Raw genomic sequence first — 19,240 nt, 5'->3', positions numbered from 1 at the left:
CTTAATGTTGGGCTTTAGATCTAGAAGTTGTGTTTTTCATCTAGATTTTGGGCTTTACGTCTAGATATTGGGCTTTAGGTCTAGATATTGGGCTTTACCTCTAGATTTTGGGTTTTACATCTATATATTTGGCTTTTCATCTAGATGTTGGGCTTTACCCCTAGATATCTGGATTTACCTGTAGATGTTGGTCTTTACCTCTAGATTTTGGGCGTTAGATCTAGAATTTGGGCTTTACATCTAGATTTTGGGCTTTACGTCTAGATATTGGGCATTACCTCTAGATTTTGGGTTTTAAATGTATATATTTGGCTTTTACTCTAGATGTTGGGCTTTACCTCTAGATTTTGGGTTTTACATTTGGATGTTTGCCTTCACCTCTGTAAGTTGGGCTTTACCTGCAGACATTGGGCTGTAGGACTAGATGATGGGCTTTACCTCCAGACGTTGGGCTTTACCTCTAGATATCTGGCTTTTCCTCTAGATGTTGGGCTTTACCTCTAGATTTGGGGTTTTACATCTAGATGTTTGCCTTCACCTCTGTAAGTTGGGCTTAACTGCAGACATTGGGCTGTAGGACTAGATGATGGGCTTTACCTCCAGACGTTGGGCTTTACCTCTAGATATCTGGCTTTACCTCTAGATGTTGAGTTTTACCTCTAGATATTGGTCTTTACCTCTAGATGTTGGGCTTTAGATCTAGAGGTTGGGCTTTTCATCTAGATTTTGGGCTTTACGTCTAGATATTGGGCTTTACCTCTAGATTTTGGGTTTTATATCTCTATATTTGGCTTTTCCTCTAGATGTTGGGCTTTACCCCTAGATATCTGGATTTACCTGTAGATGTTGGGCTTTACCTCTAGATTTTGGGTTTTCCATCTGGATTTTTGGCTTCTCTCTAGAATCTGGGCTTTACCTCCAGACGTTGGGCTTTACCACTAGATGTTGGGTTTTACCTCTAGATGTTGGTCTTTAGGTCTAGATATTGGACTTTACCTCTAGATATAGGGTTTTACATCTAGATGTTTTGCTTTACATTTAGATGTTGGTCTTTATCTCTAGATGTTGGGTTATACCTCTATATGTTGTGCTTCACCTCTAGATGTTAGGCTTTACCTCTAGATGTTTGGATTACATCTAGATGTTTTGCTTTACATTTAGATGTTCGGCTTTATCTCTAGATTTTGGGTTTTAAATCTATATATTTGGCTTTTCCTCTAGATGTTGGGCTTTACCTCTAGATATCGGCTTTACCTCTAGATGTTGGGTTTTACTTCTAGATATTGGTGTTTATCTCTAGATTTTGGGCGTTAGATCTAGAATTTGGGCTTTACATCTAGATTTTGGGCTTTAGATCTAGAAGTTGGGTTTTACATCTAGATTTTGGGCTTTACGTCTAGATCTTGGGCTTTATCTCTAGATTTTGGGTTTTAAATCTATATATTTGGCTTTTCCTCTAGATGTTGGGCTTTACCCCTAGATATCTGGCTTTACCTCTAGATGTTGGGCTTTATCTCTAGGTTTTGGGTTTTAAATATATATATATTTGGCTTTTCCTCTAGATGTTGGGCTTTACCGTCAGATATCTTGCTTTACGTCTAGATGTTGGGCTTTACCTCTAGAAGTTGGGCTTTAACTCTAGACTTTGGGCTTTACTTCAAGACGTTCGGCTTTAACTCTAGCTGTTGTGCTTTACCTCTAGATTTTGGGTTTTCCATCTGGATTTTTGGCTTCTCTCTAGAATCTGGGCTTTACCTCCAGACGTTGGGCTTTACCACTAGATGTTGGGTTTTACCTCTAGATGTTGGTCTTTAGGTCTAGATATTGGACTTTACCTCTAGATGTAGGGTTTTACATCTAGATGTTTTGCTTTACATTTAGATGTTGGTCTTTATCTCTAGATGTTGGGTTATACCTCTATATGTTGTGCTTCACCTCTAGTTGATAGGCTTTACCTCTAGATGTTTGCATTACATCTAGATGTTTTGCTTTACATTTAGACGTTCGGCTTTATCTCTAGATTTTGGGTTTTAAATCTATATATTTGGCTTTTCTTCTAGATGTTGGGCTTTACCTCTAGATATTGATCTTTACCTCTTAATGTTGGGCTTTAGATCTAGAAGTTGTGCTTTTCATCTAGATTTTGGGCTTTACGTCTAGATATTGGGCTTTAGGTCTAGATATTGGGCTTTACCTCTAGATTTTGGGTTTTACATCTATATATTTGGCTTTTCATCTAGATGTTGGGCTTTACCCCTAGATATCTGGATTTACCTGTAGATGTTGGTCTTTACCTCTAGATTTTGGGCGTTAGATCTAGAATTTGGGCTTTACATCTAGATTTTGGGCTTTACGTCTAGATATTGGGCATTACCTCTAGATTTTGGGTTTTAAATGTATATATTTGGCTTTTACTCTAGATGTTGGGCTTTACCTCTAGATTTTGGGTTTTACATTTGGATGTTTGCCTTCACCTCTGTAAGTTGGGCTTTACCTGCAGACATTGGGCTGTAGGACTAGATGATGGGCTTTACCTCCAGACGTTGGGCTTTACCTCTAGATATCTGGCTTTTCCTCTAGATGTTGGGCTTTACCTCTAGATTTGGGGTTTTACATCTAGATGTTTGCCTTCACCTCTGTAAGTTGGGCTTAACTGCAGACATTGGGCTGTAGGACTAGATGATGGGCTTTACCTCCAGACGTTGGGCTTTACCTCTAGATATCTGGCTTTACCTCTAGATGTTGAGTTTTACCTCTAGATATTGGTCTTTACCTCTAGATGTTGGGCTTTAGATCTAGAGGTTGGGCTTTTCATCTAGATTTTGGGCTTTACGTCTAGATATTGGGCTTTACCTCTAGATTTTGGGTTTTATATCTCTATATTTGGCTTTTCCTCTAGATGTTGGGCTTTACCCCTAGATATCTGGATTTACCTGTAGATGTTGGGCTTTACCTCTAGATTTTGGGTTTTCCATCTGGATTTTTGGCTTCTCTCTAGAATCTGGGCTTTACCTCCAGACGTTGGGCTTTACCACTAGATGTTGGGTTTTACCTCTAGATGTTGGTCTTTAGGTCTAGATATTGGACTTTACCTCTAGATATAGGGTTTTACATCTAGATGTTTTGCTTTACATTTAGATGTTGGTCTTTATCTCTAGATGTTGGGTTATACCTCTATATGTTGTGCTTCACCTCTAGATGTTAGGCTTTACCTCTAGATGTTTGGATTACATCTAGATGTTTTGCTTTACATTTAGATGTCCGGCTTTATCTCTAGATTTTGGGTTTTAAATCTATATATTTGGCTTTTCCTCTAGATGTTGGGCTTTACCTCTAGATATCGGCTTTACCTCTAGATGTTGGGTTTTACTTCTAGATATTGGTGTTTATCTCTAGATTTTGGGCGTTAGATCTAGAATTTGGGCTTTACATCTAGATTTTGGGCTTTAGATCTAGAAGTTGGGTTTTACATCTAGATTTTGGGCTTTACGTCTAGATCTTGGGCTTTATCTCTAGATTTTGGGTTTTAAATCTATATATTTGGCTTTTCCTCTAGATGTTGGGCTTTACCCCTAGATATCTGGCTTTACCTCTAGATGTTGGGCTTTACCTCTAGGTTTTGGGTTTTAAATATATATATATTTGGCTTTTCCTCTAGATGTTGGGCTTTACCGTCAGATATCTTGCTTTACGTCTAGATGTTGGGCTTTACCTCTAGAAGTTGGGCTTTAACTCTAGACTTTGGGCTTTACTTCAAGACGTTCGGCTTTAACTCTAGCTGTTGGGCTTTACCTCTAGATTTTGGGCCTTACCTCTAGAAGTTGGGGGTTATATCTATATGGTTGGATTTAACTGTAGATGTCAGGCCTTAACACTTCATTTTGGAATTCACCTCTAGATGTTAGGCTTTACATCTAGATTCTGGGCTTTCCCTCTAGATGTTGGGCTTTAACTCTAGATTTTGGGCTTTACTCGAAAGGATGCGCTTTAACTCTAGATATTCGGCTTTACCTCTAGAAGTTGGGTTTTACATCTAGATGTTTGGCTTTAACTGTAGGTGTCGGCCTTTAACACTAGATATTGGAATTCACCTCTAGATCTTAGTCTTTACCTCTACATGTTGGGCTTTACCTCTAGAGTATTTGGCTTTAGATCTAGCAATTGGGCTTTACATCTAGATTTAGGGCTTTAGCTCTAGATGTTGGGCTTTACCTATAGATTTTGGATTTTAAATCTATATATCTGGCTTTATCTCTAGATGTTGGGCTTTATCTCTAGATTTTGTGCTCTAACTCTAGGTATTGGTGTTTACCTCTAGATTTTGGACTTTAACTCTGGAAGTTGGGCTTTACCTCTAGATGTTGGGATTGAACTCTAGAATTTGGGTTTTAAATCTATATATTTTGCTTTTCCTCTAGGTGTTGGGCTTTACCTCTACATATCTGGCTTTACCTCTAGATGTTGGGTTTTACCTCTAGATATTGGTCTTTACCTCTAGATTTTGGGTGTTAGATCTAGAATTTGGGCTTTACATCTAGATTTTGGGCTTTACGTCTAGATATTGGGCATTACCTCTAGATTTTGGGTTTTAAATGTATATATTTGGCTTTTCCTCTAGATGTTGGGCTTTACCTCTAGATTTTGGGTTTTACATTTGGATGTTTGCCTTCACCTCTGTAAGTTGGGCTTTACCTGCAGACATTGGGCTGTAGGACTAGATGATGGGCTTTACCTCCAGACGTTGGGCTTTACCTCTATATATCTGGCTTTACATCTAGATGTTGGGCTTTACCTCTAGATTTTGGGTTTTAAATATATATATATTTGGCTTTTCCTCTAGATGTTGGGCTTTACCTCTAGATTTGGGGTTTTACATCTAGATGTTTGCCTTCACCTCTGTAAGTTGGGCTTAACTGCAGACATTGGGCTGTAGGACTAGATGATGGGCTATACCTCCAGACGTTGGGCTTTACCTCTAGATATCTGGCTTTACCTCTAGATGTTGGGATTTACCTCTAGATATTGGTCTTTACCTCTAGATGTTGGGCTTTAGATCTAGAGGTTGGGCTTTTCATCTAGATTTTGGGCTTTACGTCTAGATATTGGGCTTTACCTCTAGATTTTGGGGTTTATATCTATATATTTGGCTTTTCCTCTAGATGTTGGGCTTTATCCCTAGATATCTGGATTTACCTGTAGATGTTGGGCTTTACCTCTAGATTTTGGTTTTTACATCTGGATTTTTGGCTTCTCTCTAGAATCTGGGCTTTACCTCCAGACGTTGGGCTTTAACACTAGATGTTGGTTTTTACCTCTAGATGTTAGTCTTTAGGTCTAGATATTGGACTTTACCTCTAGATGTAGGGGTTTACATCTAGATGTTTTGCTTTACATTTAGATGTTGGTCTTTATCTCTAGATGTTGGGTTATACCTCTATATGTTGTGCTTCACCTCTAGATGTTAGCCTTTACTTCTAGATGTTTGGATTACATCTAGATGTTTTGCTTTACATTTAGATGTTCGGCTTTATCTCTAGATTTTGGGTTTTAAATCTATATATTTGGCTTTTCTTCTAGATGTTGGGCTTTACCTCTAGATATCGGCTTTACCTCTAGATGTTGGGTTTTACTTCTAGATATTGGTCTTTATCTCTAGATTTTGGGCGTTAGATTTAGAATTCGGGCTTTACATCTAGATTTTGGACTTTAGATCTAGAAGTTGGGGTTTACATCTAGATTTTGGGTTTTAAATCTATATATTTGGCTTTTCCTCTAGATGTTGGCCTTTACCCCTAGATATCTGGCTTTACCTCTAAATGTTGGGCTTTACCTCTAGATTTTGGGTTTTAAATATATATATATTTGGCTTTTCCTCTAGATGTTGGGCTTTACCTCTAGATGTTGGTCTTTAGGTCTAGATATTGGACTTTACCTCTAGATATAGGGTTTTACATCTAGATGTTTTGCTTTACATTTAGATGTTGGTCTTTATCTCTAGATGTTGGGTTATACCTCTATATGTTGTGCTTCACCTCTAGATGTTAGGCTTTACCTCTAGATGTTTGGATTACATCTAGATGTTTTGCTTTACATTTAGATGTCCGGCTTTTTCTCTAGATTTTGGGTTTTAAATCTATATATTTGGCTTTTCTTCTAGATGTTGGGCTTTACCTCTAGATATCGGCTTTACCTCTAGATGTTGGGTTTTACTTCTAGATATTGGTGTTTATCTCTAGATTTTGGGCGTTAGATCTAGAATTTGGGCTTTACATCTAGATTTTGGGCTTTAGATCTAGAAGTTGGGGTTTACATCTGGATTTTGGGCTTTACGTCTAGATATTGGGCTTTATCTCTAGATTTTGGGTTTTAAATCTATATATTTGGCTTTTCCTCTAGATGTTGGGCTTTACCCCTAGATATCTGGCTTTACCTCTAGATGTTGGGCTTTACCTCTAGGTTTTGGGTTTTAAATATATATATATTTGGCTTTTCCTCTAGATGTTGGGCTTTACCGTCAGATATCTTGCTTTACGTCTAGATGTTGGGCTTTACCTCTAGAAGTTGGGCTTTAACTCTAGACTTTGGGCTTTACTTCAAGACGTTCGGCTTTAACTCTAGCTGTTGGGCTTTACCTCTAGATTTTGGTCCTTACCTCTAGAAGTTGGGGGTTATATCTATATGGTTGGATTTAACTGTAGATGTCAGGCCTTAACACTTCATTTTGGAATTCACCTCTAGATGTTAGGCTTTACATCTAGATTCTGGGCTTTCCCTCTAGATGTTGGGCTTTAACTCTAGATTTTGGGCTTTACTCGAAAGGATGCGCTTTAACTCTAGATATTCGGCTTTACCTCTAGAAGTTGGGTTTTACATCTAGATGTTTGGCTTTAACTGTAGGTGTCGGCCTTTAACACTAGATATTGGAATTCACCTCTAGATCTTAGTCTTTACCTCTACATGTTGGGCTTTACCTCTAGAGTATTTGGCTTTAGATCTAGCAATTGGGCTTTACATCTAGATTTAGGGCTTTAGCTCTAGATGTTGGGCTTTACCTATAGATTTTGGATTTTAAATCTATATATCTGGCTTTATCTCTAGATGTTGGGCTTTATCTCTAGATTTTGTGCTCTAACTCTAGGTATTGGTGTTTACCTCTAGATTTTGGACTTTAACTCTGGAAGTTGGGCTTTACCTCTAGATGTTGGGATTGAACTCTAGAATTTGGGTTTTAAATCTATATATTTTGCTTTTCCTCTAGGTGTTGGGCTTTACCTCTACATATCTGGCTTTACCTCTAGATGTTGGGTTTTACCTCTAGATATTGGTCTTTACCTCTAGATTTTGGGTGTTAGATCTAGAATTTGGGCTTTACATCTAGATTTTGGGCTTTACGTCTAGATATTGGGCATTACCTCTAGATTTTGGGTTTTAAATGTATATATTTGGCTTTTCCTCTAGATGTTGGGCTTTACCTCTAGATTTTGGGTTTTACATTTGGATGTTTGCCTTCACCTCTGTAAGTTGGGCTTTACCTGCAGACATTGGGCTGTAGGACTAGATGATGGGCTTTACCTCCAGACGTTGGGCTTTACCTCTATATATCTGGCTTTACATCTAGATGTTGGGCTTTACCTCTAGATTTTGGGTTTTAAATATATATATATTTGGCTTTTCCTCTAGATGTTGGGCTTTACCTCTAGATTTGGGGTTTTACATCTAGATGTTTGCCTTCAGCTCTGTAAGTTGGGCTTAACTGCAGACATTGGGCTGTAGGACTAGATGATGGGCTATACCTCCAGACGTTGGGCTTTACCTCTAGATATCTGGCTTTACCTCTAGATGTTGGGTTTTACCTCTAGATATTGGTCTTTACCTCTAGATGTTGGGCTTTAGATCTAGAGGTTGGGCTTTTCATCTAGATTTTGGGCTTTACGTCTAGATATTGGGCTTTACCTCTAGATTTTGGGGTTTATATCTATATATTTGGCTTTTCCTCTAGATGTTGGGCTTTATCCCTAGATATCTGGATTTACCTGTAGATGTTGGGCTTTACCTCTAGATTTTGGTTTTTACATCTGGATTTTTGGCTTCTCTCTAGAATCTGGGCTTTACCTCCAGACATTGGGCTTTACCACTAGATGTTGGTTTTTACCTCTAGATGTTAGTCTTTAGGTCTAGATATTGGACTTTACCTCTAGATGTAGGGTTTTACATCTAGATGTTTTGCTTTACATTTAGATGTTGGTCTTTATCTCTAGATGTTGGGTTATACCTCTATATGTTGTGCTTCACCTCTAGATGTTAGGCTTTACCTCTAGATGTTTGGATTACATCTAGATGTTTTGCTTTACATTTAGATGTTCGGCTTTATCTCTAGATTTTGGGTTTTAAATCTATATATTTGGCTTTTCTTCTAGATGTTGGGCTTTACCTCTAGATATCGGCTTTACCTCTAGTTGTTGGGTTTTACTTCTAGATATTGGTCTTTATCTCTAGATTTTGGGCGTTAGATTTAGAATTCGGGCTTTACATCTAGATTTTGGACTTTAGATCTAGAAGTTGGGGTTTACATCTAGATTTTGGGTTTTAAATCTATATATTTGGCTTTTCCTCTAGATGTTGGCCTTTACCCCTAGATATCTGGCTTTACCTCTAAATGTTGGGCTTTACCTCTAGATTTTGGGTTTTAAATATATATATATTTGGCTTTTCCTCTAGATGTTGGGCTTTACCTCTAGATTTGGGGTTTTACATCTAGATGTTTGCCTTCACCTCTGTAAGTTGGGCTTTACCTGCAGACATTGAGGTGTAGGACTAGATGATGGGCTTTACCTCCAGACGTTGGGCTTTACCTCTAGATATCTGGCTTTACCTCTAAATGATGCGCTTAAACTCTAAATATTGGGCTTTACCTCTAGATGTTGGGCTTTAGATCTAGAAGTTGGGCTTTACATCTAGATTTTGGGCTTTACATCTAAATATTGGGCTTCACCTCTAGATTTTGGGGTTTAGATCTATATATCTGGCTTTATCTCTAGATGTTGGGCTTTACCTCTACATTTTGGGCTCTACCTCTAGGTATTGGTATTTACATTTAGATTTTTGACTTTAAAGCTGGAAGTTGAGCTTTACATCTAGACTTTGGGATTTACCTCTAGATGTTGGGATTTAACTCTAGAATTTGGGTTTCAAATCTATATATTTTGCTTTTCCTCTAGATGTTGGGCTTTACCTCTAGATATCGGCTTTACCTCTAGATGTTGGGTTTTACTTCTAGATATTGGTGTTTATCTCTAGATTTTGGGCGTTAGATCTAGAATTTGGGCTTTACATCTAGATTTTGGGCTTTAGATCTAGAAGTTGGGGTTTACATCTAGATTTTGGGCTTTACGTCTAGATATTTGGCTTTACCTCTAGATTTTGGCTTTTATATCTATATATTTGGCTTTTCCTCTAGATGTTGGGCTTTACCCCTAGATATCTGGATTTACCTGTAGATGTTGGGCTTTACCTCTAGATTTTGGTTTTTACATCTGGATTTTTGGCTTCTCTCTAGAATCTGGGCTTTACCTCCAGACGTTGGGCTTTACCACTAGATGTTGGTTTTTACCTCTAGATGTTGGTCTTTAGGTCTAGATCTTGGACTTTACCTCTAGATGTAGGGGTTTACATCTAGATGTTTTGCTTTACATTTAGATGTTGGTCTTTATCTCTAGATGTTGGGTTATACCTCTATATGTTGTGCTTCACCTCTAGATGTTAGCCTTTACTTCTAGATGTTTGGATTACATCTAGATGATTTGCTTTACATTTAGATGTTCGGCTTTATCTCTAGATTTTGGGTTTTAAATCTATATATTTGGCTTTTCTTCTAGATGTTGGGCTTTACCTCTAGATATCGGCTTTACCTCTAGATGTTGGGTTTTACTTCTAGATATTGGTCTTTATCTCTAGATATTGGGCGTTAGATCTAGAATTTGGGCTTTACATCTAGATTTTGGACTTTAGATCTAGAAGTTGGGGTTTACATCTAGATTTTGGGCTTTACGTCTAGATCTTGGGCTTTATCTCTAGATTTTGGGTTTTAAATCTATATATTTGGCTTTTCCTCTAGATGTTGGGCTTTACCCCTAGATATCTGGCTTTACCTCTAGATGTTGGGCTTTACCTCTAGGTTTTGGGTTTTAAATATATATATATTTGGCTTTTCCTCTAGATGTTGGGCTTTACCGTCAGATATCTTGCTTTACGTCTAGATGTTGGGCTTTACCTCTAGAAGTTGGGCTTTAACTCTAGACTTTGGGCTTTACTTCAAGACGTTCGGCTTTAACTCTAGCTGTTGGGCTTTAACTCTAGATTTTGGGCTTTACTCGAAAGGATGCGCTTTAACTCTAGATATTCGGCTTTACCTCTAGAAGTTGGGTTTTACATCTAGATGTTTGGCTTTAACTGTAGGTGTCGGCCTTTAACACTAGATATTGGAATTCACCTCTAGATCTTAGTCTTTACCTCTACATGTTGGGCTTTACCTCTAGAGTATTTGGCTTTAGATCTAGCAATTGGGCTTTACATCTAGATTTAGGGCTTTAGCTCTAGATGTTGGGCTTTACCTATAGATTTTGGATTTTAAATCTATATATCTGGCTTTATCTCTAGATGTTGGGCTTTATCTCTAGATTTTGTGCTCTAACTCTAGGTATTGGTGTTTACCTCTAGATTTTGGACTTTAACTCTGGAAGTTGGGCTTTACCTCTAGATGTTGGGATTGAACTCTAGAATTTGGGTTTTAAATCTATATATTTTGCTTTTCCTCTAGGTGTTGGGCTTTACCTCTACATATCTGGCTTTACCTCTAGATGTTGGGTTTTACCTCTAGATATTGGTCTTTACCTCTAGATTTTGGGTGTTAGATCTAGAATTTGGGCTTTACATCTAGATTTTGGGCTTTACGTCTAGATATTGGGCATTACCTCTAGATTTTGGGTTTTAAATGTATATATTTGGCTTTTCCTCTAGATGTTGGGCTTTACCTCTAGATTTTGGGTTTTACATTTGGATGTTTGCCTTCACCTCTGTAAGTTGGGCTTTACCTGCAGACATTGGGCTGTAGGACTAGATGATGGGCTTTACCTCCAGACGTTGGGCTTTACCTCTATATATCTGGCTTTACATCTAGATGTTGGGCTTTACCTCTAGATTTTGGGTTTTAAATATATATATATTTGGCTTTTCCTCTAGATGTTGGGCTTTACCTCTAGATTTGGGGTTTTACATCTAGATGTTTGCCTTCAGCTCTGTAAGTTGGGCTTAACTGCAGACATTGGGCTGTAGGACTAGATGATGGGCTATACCTCCAGACGTTGGGCTTTACCTCTAGATATCTGGCTTTACCTCTAGATGTTGGGTTTTACCTCTAGATATTGGTCTTTACCTCTAGATGTTGGGCTTTAGATCTAGAGGTTGGGCTTTTCATCTAGATTTTGGGCTTTACGTCTAGATATTGGGCTTTACCTCTAGATTTTGGGGTTTATATCTATATATTTGGCTTTTCCTCTAGATGTTGGGCTTTATCCCTAGATATCTGGATTTACCTGTAGATGTTGGGCTTTACCTCTAGATTTTGGTTTTTACATCTGGATTTTTGGCTTCTCTCTAGAATCTGGGCTTTACCTCCAGACATTGGGCTTTACCACTAGATGTTGGTTTTTACCTCTAGATGTTAGTCTTTAGGTCTAGATATTGGACTTTACCTCTAGATGTAGGGTTTTACATCTAGATGTTTTGCTTTACATTTAGATGTTGGTCTTTATCTCTAGATGTTGGGTTATACCTCTATATGTTGTGCTTCACCTCTAGATGTTAGGCTTTACCTCTAGATGTTTGGATTACATCTAGATGTTTTGCTTTACATTTAGATGTTCGGCTTTATCTCTAGATTTTGGGTTTTAAATCTATATATTTGGCTTTTCTTCTAGATGTTGGGCTTTACCTCTAGATATCGGCTTTACCTCTAGTTGTTGGGTTTTACTTCTATATATTGGTCTTTATCTCTAGATTTTGGGCGTTAGATTTAGAATTCGGGCTTTACATCTAGATTTTGGACTTTAGATCTAGAAGTTGGGGTTTACATCTAGATTTTGGGTTTTAAATCTATATATTTGGCTTTTCCTCTAGATGTTGGCCTTTACCCCTAGATATCTGGCTTTACCTCTAAATGTTGGGCTTTACCTCTAGATTTTGGGTTTTAAATATATATATATTTGGCTTTTCCTCTAGATGTTGGGCTTTACCTCTAGATTTGGGGTTTTACATCTAGATGTTTGCCTTCACCTCTGTAAGTTGGGCTTTACCTGCAGACATTGAGGTGTAGGACTAGATGATGGGCTTTACCTCCAGACGTTGGGCTTTACCTCTAGATATCTGGCTTTACCTCTAAATGATGCGCTTAAACTCTAAATATTGGGCTTTACCTCTAGATGTTGGGCTTTAGATCTAGAAGTTGGGCTTTACATCTAGATTTTGGGCTTTACATCTAAATATTGGGCTTCACCTCTAGATTTTGGGGTTTAGATCTATATATCTGGCTTTATCTCTAGATGTTGGGCTTTACCTCTACATTTTGGGCTCTACCTCTAGGTATTGGTATTTACATTTAGATTTTTGACTTTAAAGCTGGAAGTTGAGCTTTACATCTAGACTTTGGGATTTACCTCTAGATGTTGGGATTTAACTCTAGAATTTGGGTTTCAAATATATATATATTGCTTTTCCTCTAGATGTTGGGCTTTACCTCTAGATATCGGCTTTACCTCTAGATGTTGGGTTTTACTTCTAGATATTGGTGTTTATCTCTAGATTTTGGGCGTTAGATCTAGAATTTGGGCTTTACATCTAGATTTTGGGCTTTAGATCTAGAAGTTGGGGTTTACATCTAGATTTTGGGCTTTACGTCTAGATATTTGGCTTTACCTCTAGATTTTGGCTTTTATATCTATATATTTGGCTTTTCCTCTAGATGTTGGGCTTTACCCCTAGATATCTGGATTTACCTGTAGATGTTGGGCTTTACCTCTAGATTTTGGTTTTTACATCTGGATTTTTGGCTTCTCTCTAGAATCTGGGCTTTACCTCCAGACGTTGGGCTTTACCACTAGATGTTGGTTTTTACCTCTAGATGTTGGTCTTTAGGTCTAGATCTTGGACTTTACCTCTAGATGTAGGGGTTTACATCTAGATGTTTTGCTTTACATTTAGATGTTGGTCTTTATCTCTAGATGTTGGGTTATACCTCTATATGTTGTGCTTCACCTCTAGATGTTAGCCTTTACTTCTAGATGTTTGGATTACATCTAGATGTTTTGCTTTACATTTAGATGTTCGGCTTTATCTCTAGATTTTGGGTTTTAAATCTATATATTTGGCTTTTCTTCTAGATGTTGGGCTTTACCTCTAGATATCGGCTTTACCTCTAGATGTTGGGTTTTACTTCTAGATATTGGTCTTTATCTCTAGATATTGGGCGTTAGATCTAGAATTTGGGCTTTACATCTAGATTTTGGACTTTAGATCTAGAAGTTGGGGTTTACATCTAGATTTTGGGCTTTACGTCTAGATCTTGGGCTTTATCTCTAGATTTTGGGTTTTAAATCTATATATTTGGCTTTTCCTCTAGATGTTGGGCTTTACCCCTAGATATCTGGCTTTACCTCTAGATGTTGGGCTTTACCTCTAGGTTTTGGGTTTTAAATATATATATATTTGGCTTTTCCTCTAGATGTTGGGCTTTACCGTCAGATATCTTGCTTTACGTCTAGATGTTGGGCTTTACCTCTAGAAGTTGGGCTTTAACTCTAGACTTTGGGCTTTACCTCAAGACGTTCGCCTTTAACTCTAGCTGTTGGGCTTTACCTCTAGATTTTGGGCCTTACCTCTAGAAGTTGGGGGTTATATCTATATGGTTGGATTTAACTGTAGATGTCAGGCCTTAACACTTCATTTTGGAATTCACCTCTAGATGTTAGGCTTTACATCTAGATTCTGGGCTTTCCCTCTAGATGTTGGGCTTTAACTCTAGATTTTGGGCTTTACTCGAAAGGATGCGCTTTAACTCTAGATATTCGGCTTTACCTCTAGAAGTTGGGTTTTACATCTAGATGTTTGGCTTTAACTGTAGGTGTCGGCCTTTAACACTAGATATTGGAATTCACCTCTAGATCTTAGTCTTTACCTCTACATGTTGGGCTTTACCTCTAGAGTATTTGGCTTTAGATCTAGCAATTGGGCTTTACATCTAGATTTAGGGCTTTAGCTCTAGATGTTGGGCTTTACCTATAGATTTTGGATTTTAAATCTATATATCTGGCTTTATCTCTAGATGTTGGGCTTTATCTCTAGATTTTGTGCTCTAACTCTAGGTATTGGTGTTTACCTCTAGATTTTGGACTTTAACTCTGGAAGTTGGGCTTTACCTCTAGATGTTGGGATTGAACTCTAGAATTTGGGTTTTAAATCTATATATTTTGCTTTTCCTCTAGGTGTTGGGCTTTACCTCTACATATCTGGCTTTACCTCTAGATGTTGGGTTTTACCTCTAGATATTGGTCTTTACCTCTAGATTTTGGGTGTTAGATCTAGAATTTGGGCTTTACATCTAGATTTTGGGCTTTACGTCTAGATATTGGGCATTACCTCTAGATTTTGGGTTTTAAATGTATATATTTGGCTTTTCCTCTAGATGTTGGGCTTTACCTCTAGATTTTGGGTTTTACATTTGGATGTTTGCCTTCACCTCTGTAAGTTGGGCTTTACCTGCAGACATTGGGCTGTAGGACTAGATGATGGGCTTTACCTCCAGACGTTGGGCTTTACCTCTATATATCTGGCTTTACATCTAGATGTTGGGCTTTACCTCTAGATTTTGGGTTTTAAATATATATATATTTGGCTTTTCCTCTAGATGTTGGGCTTTACCTCTAGATTTGGGGTTTTACATCTAGATGTTTGCCTTCAGCTCTGTAAGTTGGGCTTAACTGCAGACATTGGGCTGTAGGACTAGATGATGGGCTATACCTCCAGACGTTGGGCTTTACCTCTAGATATCTGGCTTTACCTCTAGATGTTGGGTTTTACCTCTAGATATTGGTCTTTACCTCTAGATGTTGGGCTTTAGATCTAGAGGTTGGGCTTTTCATCTAGATTTTGGGCTTTACGTCTAGATATTGGGCTTTACCTCTAGATTTTGGGGTTTATATCTATATATTTGGCTTTTCCTCTAGATGTTGGGCTTTATCCCTAGATATCTGGATTTACCTGTAGATGTTGGGCTTTACCTCTAGATTTTGGTTTTTACATCTGGATTTTTGGCTTCTCTCTAGAATCTGGGCTTTACCTCCAGACATTGGGCTTTACCACTAGATGTTGGTTTTTACCTCTAGATGTTAGTCTTTAGGTCTAGATATTGGACTTTACCTCTAGATGTAGGGTTTTACATCTAGATGTTTTGCTTTACATTTAGATGTTGGTCTTTATCTCTAGATGTTGGGTTATACCTCTATATGTTGTGCTTCACCTCTAGATGTTAGGCTTTACCTCTAGATGTTTGGATTACATCTAGATGTTTTGCTTTACATTTAGATGTTCGGCTTTATCTCTAGATTTTGGGTTTTAAATCTATATATTTGGCTTTTCTTCTAGATGTTGGGCTTTACCTCTAGATATCGGCTTTACCTCTAGTTGTTGGGTTTTACTTCTAGATATTGGTCTTTATCTCTAGATTTTGGGCGTTAGATTTAGAATTCGGGCTTTACATCTAGATTTTGGACTTTAGATCTAGAAGTTGGGGTTTACATCTAGATTTTGGGTTTTAAATCTATATATTTGGCTTTTCCTCTAGATGTTGGCCTTTACCCCTAGATATCTGGCTTTACCTCTAAATGTTGGGCTTTACCTCTAGATTTTGGGTTTTAAAAATATATATATTTGGCTTTTCCTCTAGATGTTGGGCTTTACCTCTAGATTTGGGGTTTTACATCTAGATGTTTGCCTTCACCTCTGTAAGTTGGGCTTTACCTGCAGACATTGAGGTGTAGGACTAGATGATGGGCTTTACCTCCAGACGTTGGGCTTTACCTCTAGATATCTGGCTTTACCTCTAAATGATGCGCTTAAACTCTAAATATTGGGCTTTACCTCTAGATGTTGGGCTTTAGATCTAGAAGTTGGGCTTTACATCTAGATTTTGGGCTTTACATCTAAATATTGGGCTTCACCTCTAGATTTTGGGGTTTAGATCTATATATCTGGCTTTATCTCTAGATGTTGGGCTTTACCTCTACATTTTGGGCTCTACCTCTAGGTATTGGTATTTACATTTAGATTTTTGACTTTAAAGCTGGAAGTTGAGCTTTACATCTAGACTTTGGGATTTACCTCTAGATGTTGGGATTTAACTCTAGAATTTGGGTTTCAAATCTATATATTTTGCTTTTCCTCTAGATGTTGGGCTTTACCTCTAGATATCTGGCTTTACCTCTACATGTTGGTTTTTACCTCTAGATATTGGTCTTTACCTCTAGATGTTGGGCTTTCGATCTAGAAGTTGTGCTTTTCATCTAGATTTTGGGCTTTACGTCTAGATATTGGGCTTTAGGTCTAGATATTGGGCTTTACCTCTAGATTTTGGGTTTTACATCTATATATTTGGCTTTTCCTCTAGATGTTGGGCTTTACCCCTAGATATCTGGATTTACCTGTAGATGTTGGGCTTTACCTCTAGATTTTGGTTTTTACATCTGGATTTTTGGCTTCTCTCTAGAATCTGGGCTTTGCCTCCAAACGTTGGGCTTTACCACTTGATGTTGGGTTTTACCTCTAGATGTTGGTCTTTAGGTCTAGATATTGGAATTTACCTCTAGATGTAGGGTTTTACATCTAGATGTTTTGCTTTACATTTAGATGTTGGTCTTTATCTCTAGATGTTGGGTTATACCTCTATATGTTGTGCTTCACCTCTAGATGTTAGGCTTTACCTCTAGATGTTTGGATTACATCTAGATGTTTTGCTTTACATTTAGATGTTCGGCTTTATCTCTACATTTTGGGGTTTAAATCTATATATTTGGCTTTTCTTCTAGATGTTGGGCTTTACCTCTAGATATCGGCTTTACCTCTAGATGTTGGGTTTTATTTCTAGATATTGGTCTTTATTTCTAGATTTTGGGCTTTAGATCTAGAAGTTGGGGTTTACATCTAGATTTTGGGCTTTACGTCTAGATATTGGGCTTTACCTCTAGATTTTGGGTTTTAAATCTATATATTTGGCTTTTCCTCTAGATGTTGGGCTTTACCCCTAGATATCTGGATTTACCTCTAGATGTTGGGCTTTACCTCTAGATTTTGGGTTTTAAATATATATATATTTGGCTTTTCCTCTAGATGTTGCGCTTTACCTCTAGATTTTGGGTTTTACATCTAGATGTTTGCCTTCACCTCTGTAAGTTGGGCTTTACCTGCAGACATTGGTCTGTAGGAATAGACGATGGGCTTTACCTCCAGACGTTGGGCTTTACCTCTAGATATCTGGCTTTACCTCTAAATGATGCGCTTAAATTCTAAATATTGGGCTTTAACTCTAGATGTTGGGCTTTAGATTTAGAAGTTGGGCTTTACATCTATATTTTGGGCTTTAGATCTAGAAGTTGAGCTTTACATCTAGACTTTGGGATTTACCTCTAGATGTTGGGATTTAACTCTAGAATTTGGGTTTCAAATCTATATATTTTGCTTTTCCTCTAGATGTTGGGCTTTACCTCTAGATATCTGGCTTTACCTCTAGATGTTGGGTTTTACCTCTAGATATGGTCTTTACTTCTAGATGTTGGGCTTTCGATCTAGAAGTTCTGCTTTTCATCTAGATTTTGGGCTTTACGTCTAGATATTGGGTTTTACCTCTAGATTTTGGGTTTTAAATCTATATATATTTGGCTTTTCCTCTAGATGTTGGGCTTTACATCTAGATTTGGGGTTTTACGTCTAGATGTTTGCTTTCACCTCTGTAAGTTGGGCTTTACCTCCAGACATTGGTCTGTAGGACTAGATGATGGGCTTTACATCCAGACGTTTGGCTTTACCTCTAGATATCTGGCTTTACCTCTAGATGTTGGGTTTTACCTCTAGCTATTGATCTTTACCTCTAGATGTTGGGCTTTAGATCTAGAAGTTGTGCTTTTCATCTAGATTTTGGGCTTTACGTCTCGATATTGGGCTTTACCTCTAGATTTTGGGTTTTATATCTATATATTTGGCTTTTCCTCTAGGTGTTGGGCTTTACCCCTAGATATCTGGATTTACCTGTAGATGTTGGGCTTTACCTCTAGATTTTGGGTTTTCCATCTGGATTTTTGGCTTCTCTCTAGAATCTGGGCTTTACCTCCAGACGTTGGGCTTTACCACTAGATGTTGGGTTTTACCTCTAGATGTTGGTCTTTAGGTCTAGATATTGGACTTTACCTCTAGATGTAGGGTTTTACATCTAGATGTTTTGCTTTACATTTAGATGTTGGTCTTTATCTCTTGATGTTGGGTTATACCTCTATATGTTGTGCTTCACCTCTAGATGTTAGGCTTTACCTCTAGATGTTTGGATTACATCTAGATGTTTTGCTTTACATTTAGATGTTCGGCTTTATCTCTAGATTTTGGGTTTTAAATCTATAAATTTGGCATATCTCTAGATTTTGGGCTCTAACTCTAGGTATTGGTGTTTACCTCTAGATTTTGGACTTTAACTCTGGAAGTTGGGGTTTACCCCTAGATGTTGGGATTTAACTCTAGAGTTTGGGTTTGAAATCTATATATTTTGCTTTTCCTCTAGATGTTGGGCTTTACCTCTAGATATCTGGCTTTAACTCTAGATGTTGGGTTTTACCTCTAGATATTGGTCTTTATCTCTAGATTTTGGGCGTTAGATCTAGAATTTGGGCTTTACATCTAGATTTTGGGCTTTAAATCTATATATTTGGCTTTTCCTTTAGATGTTGGGCTTTACCCCTAGATATCTGGGTTTACCTGTAGATGTTGGGCTTTAGCTCTAGATTTTGGTTTTTACATCTGGATTTTTGGCTTCTCTCTAGAATCTGGGCTTTACCTCCAGACGTTGGGCTTTACCTCTAGATGTTGGGCTTTAGATTTAGAAGTTGGGCTTTACATCTATATTTTGGGCTTTAGATTTAGAAGTTGGGCT

The sequence above is a fragment of the Leptosomus discolor genome, unplaced genomic scaffold (genome assembly GCF_034619465.1).
Source record: "Leptosomus discolor isolate bLepDis1 unplaced genomic scaffold, bLepDis1.hap2 HAP2_SCAFFOLD_29, whole genome shotgun sequence".
Lineage (NCBI taxonomy): Eukaryota > Metazoa > Chordata > Aves > Leptosomiformes > Leptosomidae > Leptosomus > Leptosomus discolor.
This window is presented reverse-complemented; position numbering follows the sequence as displayed.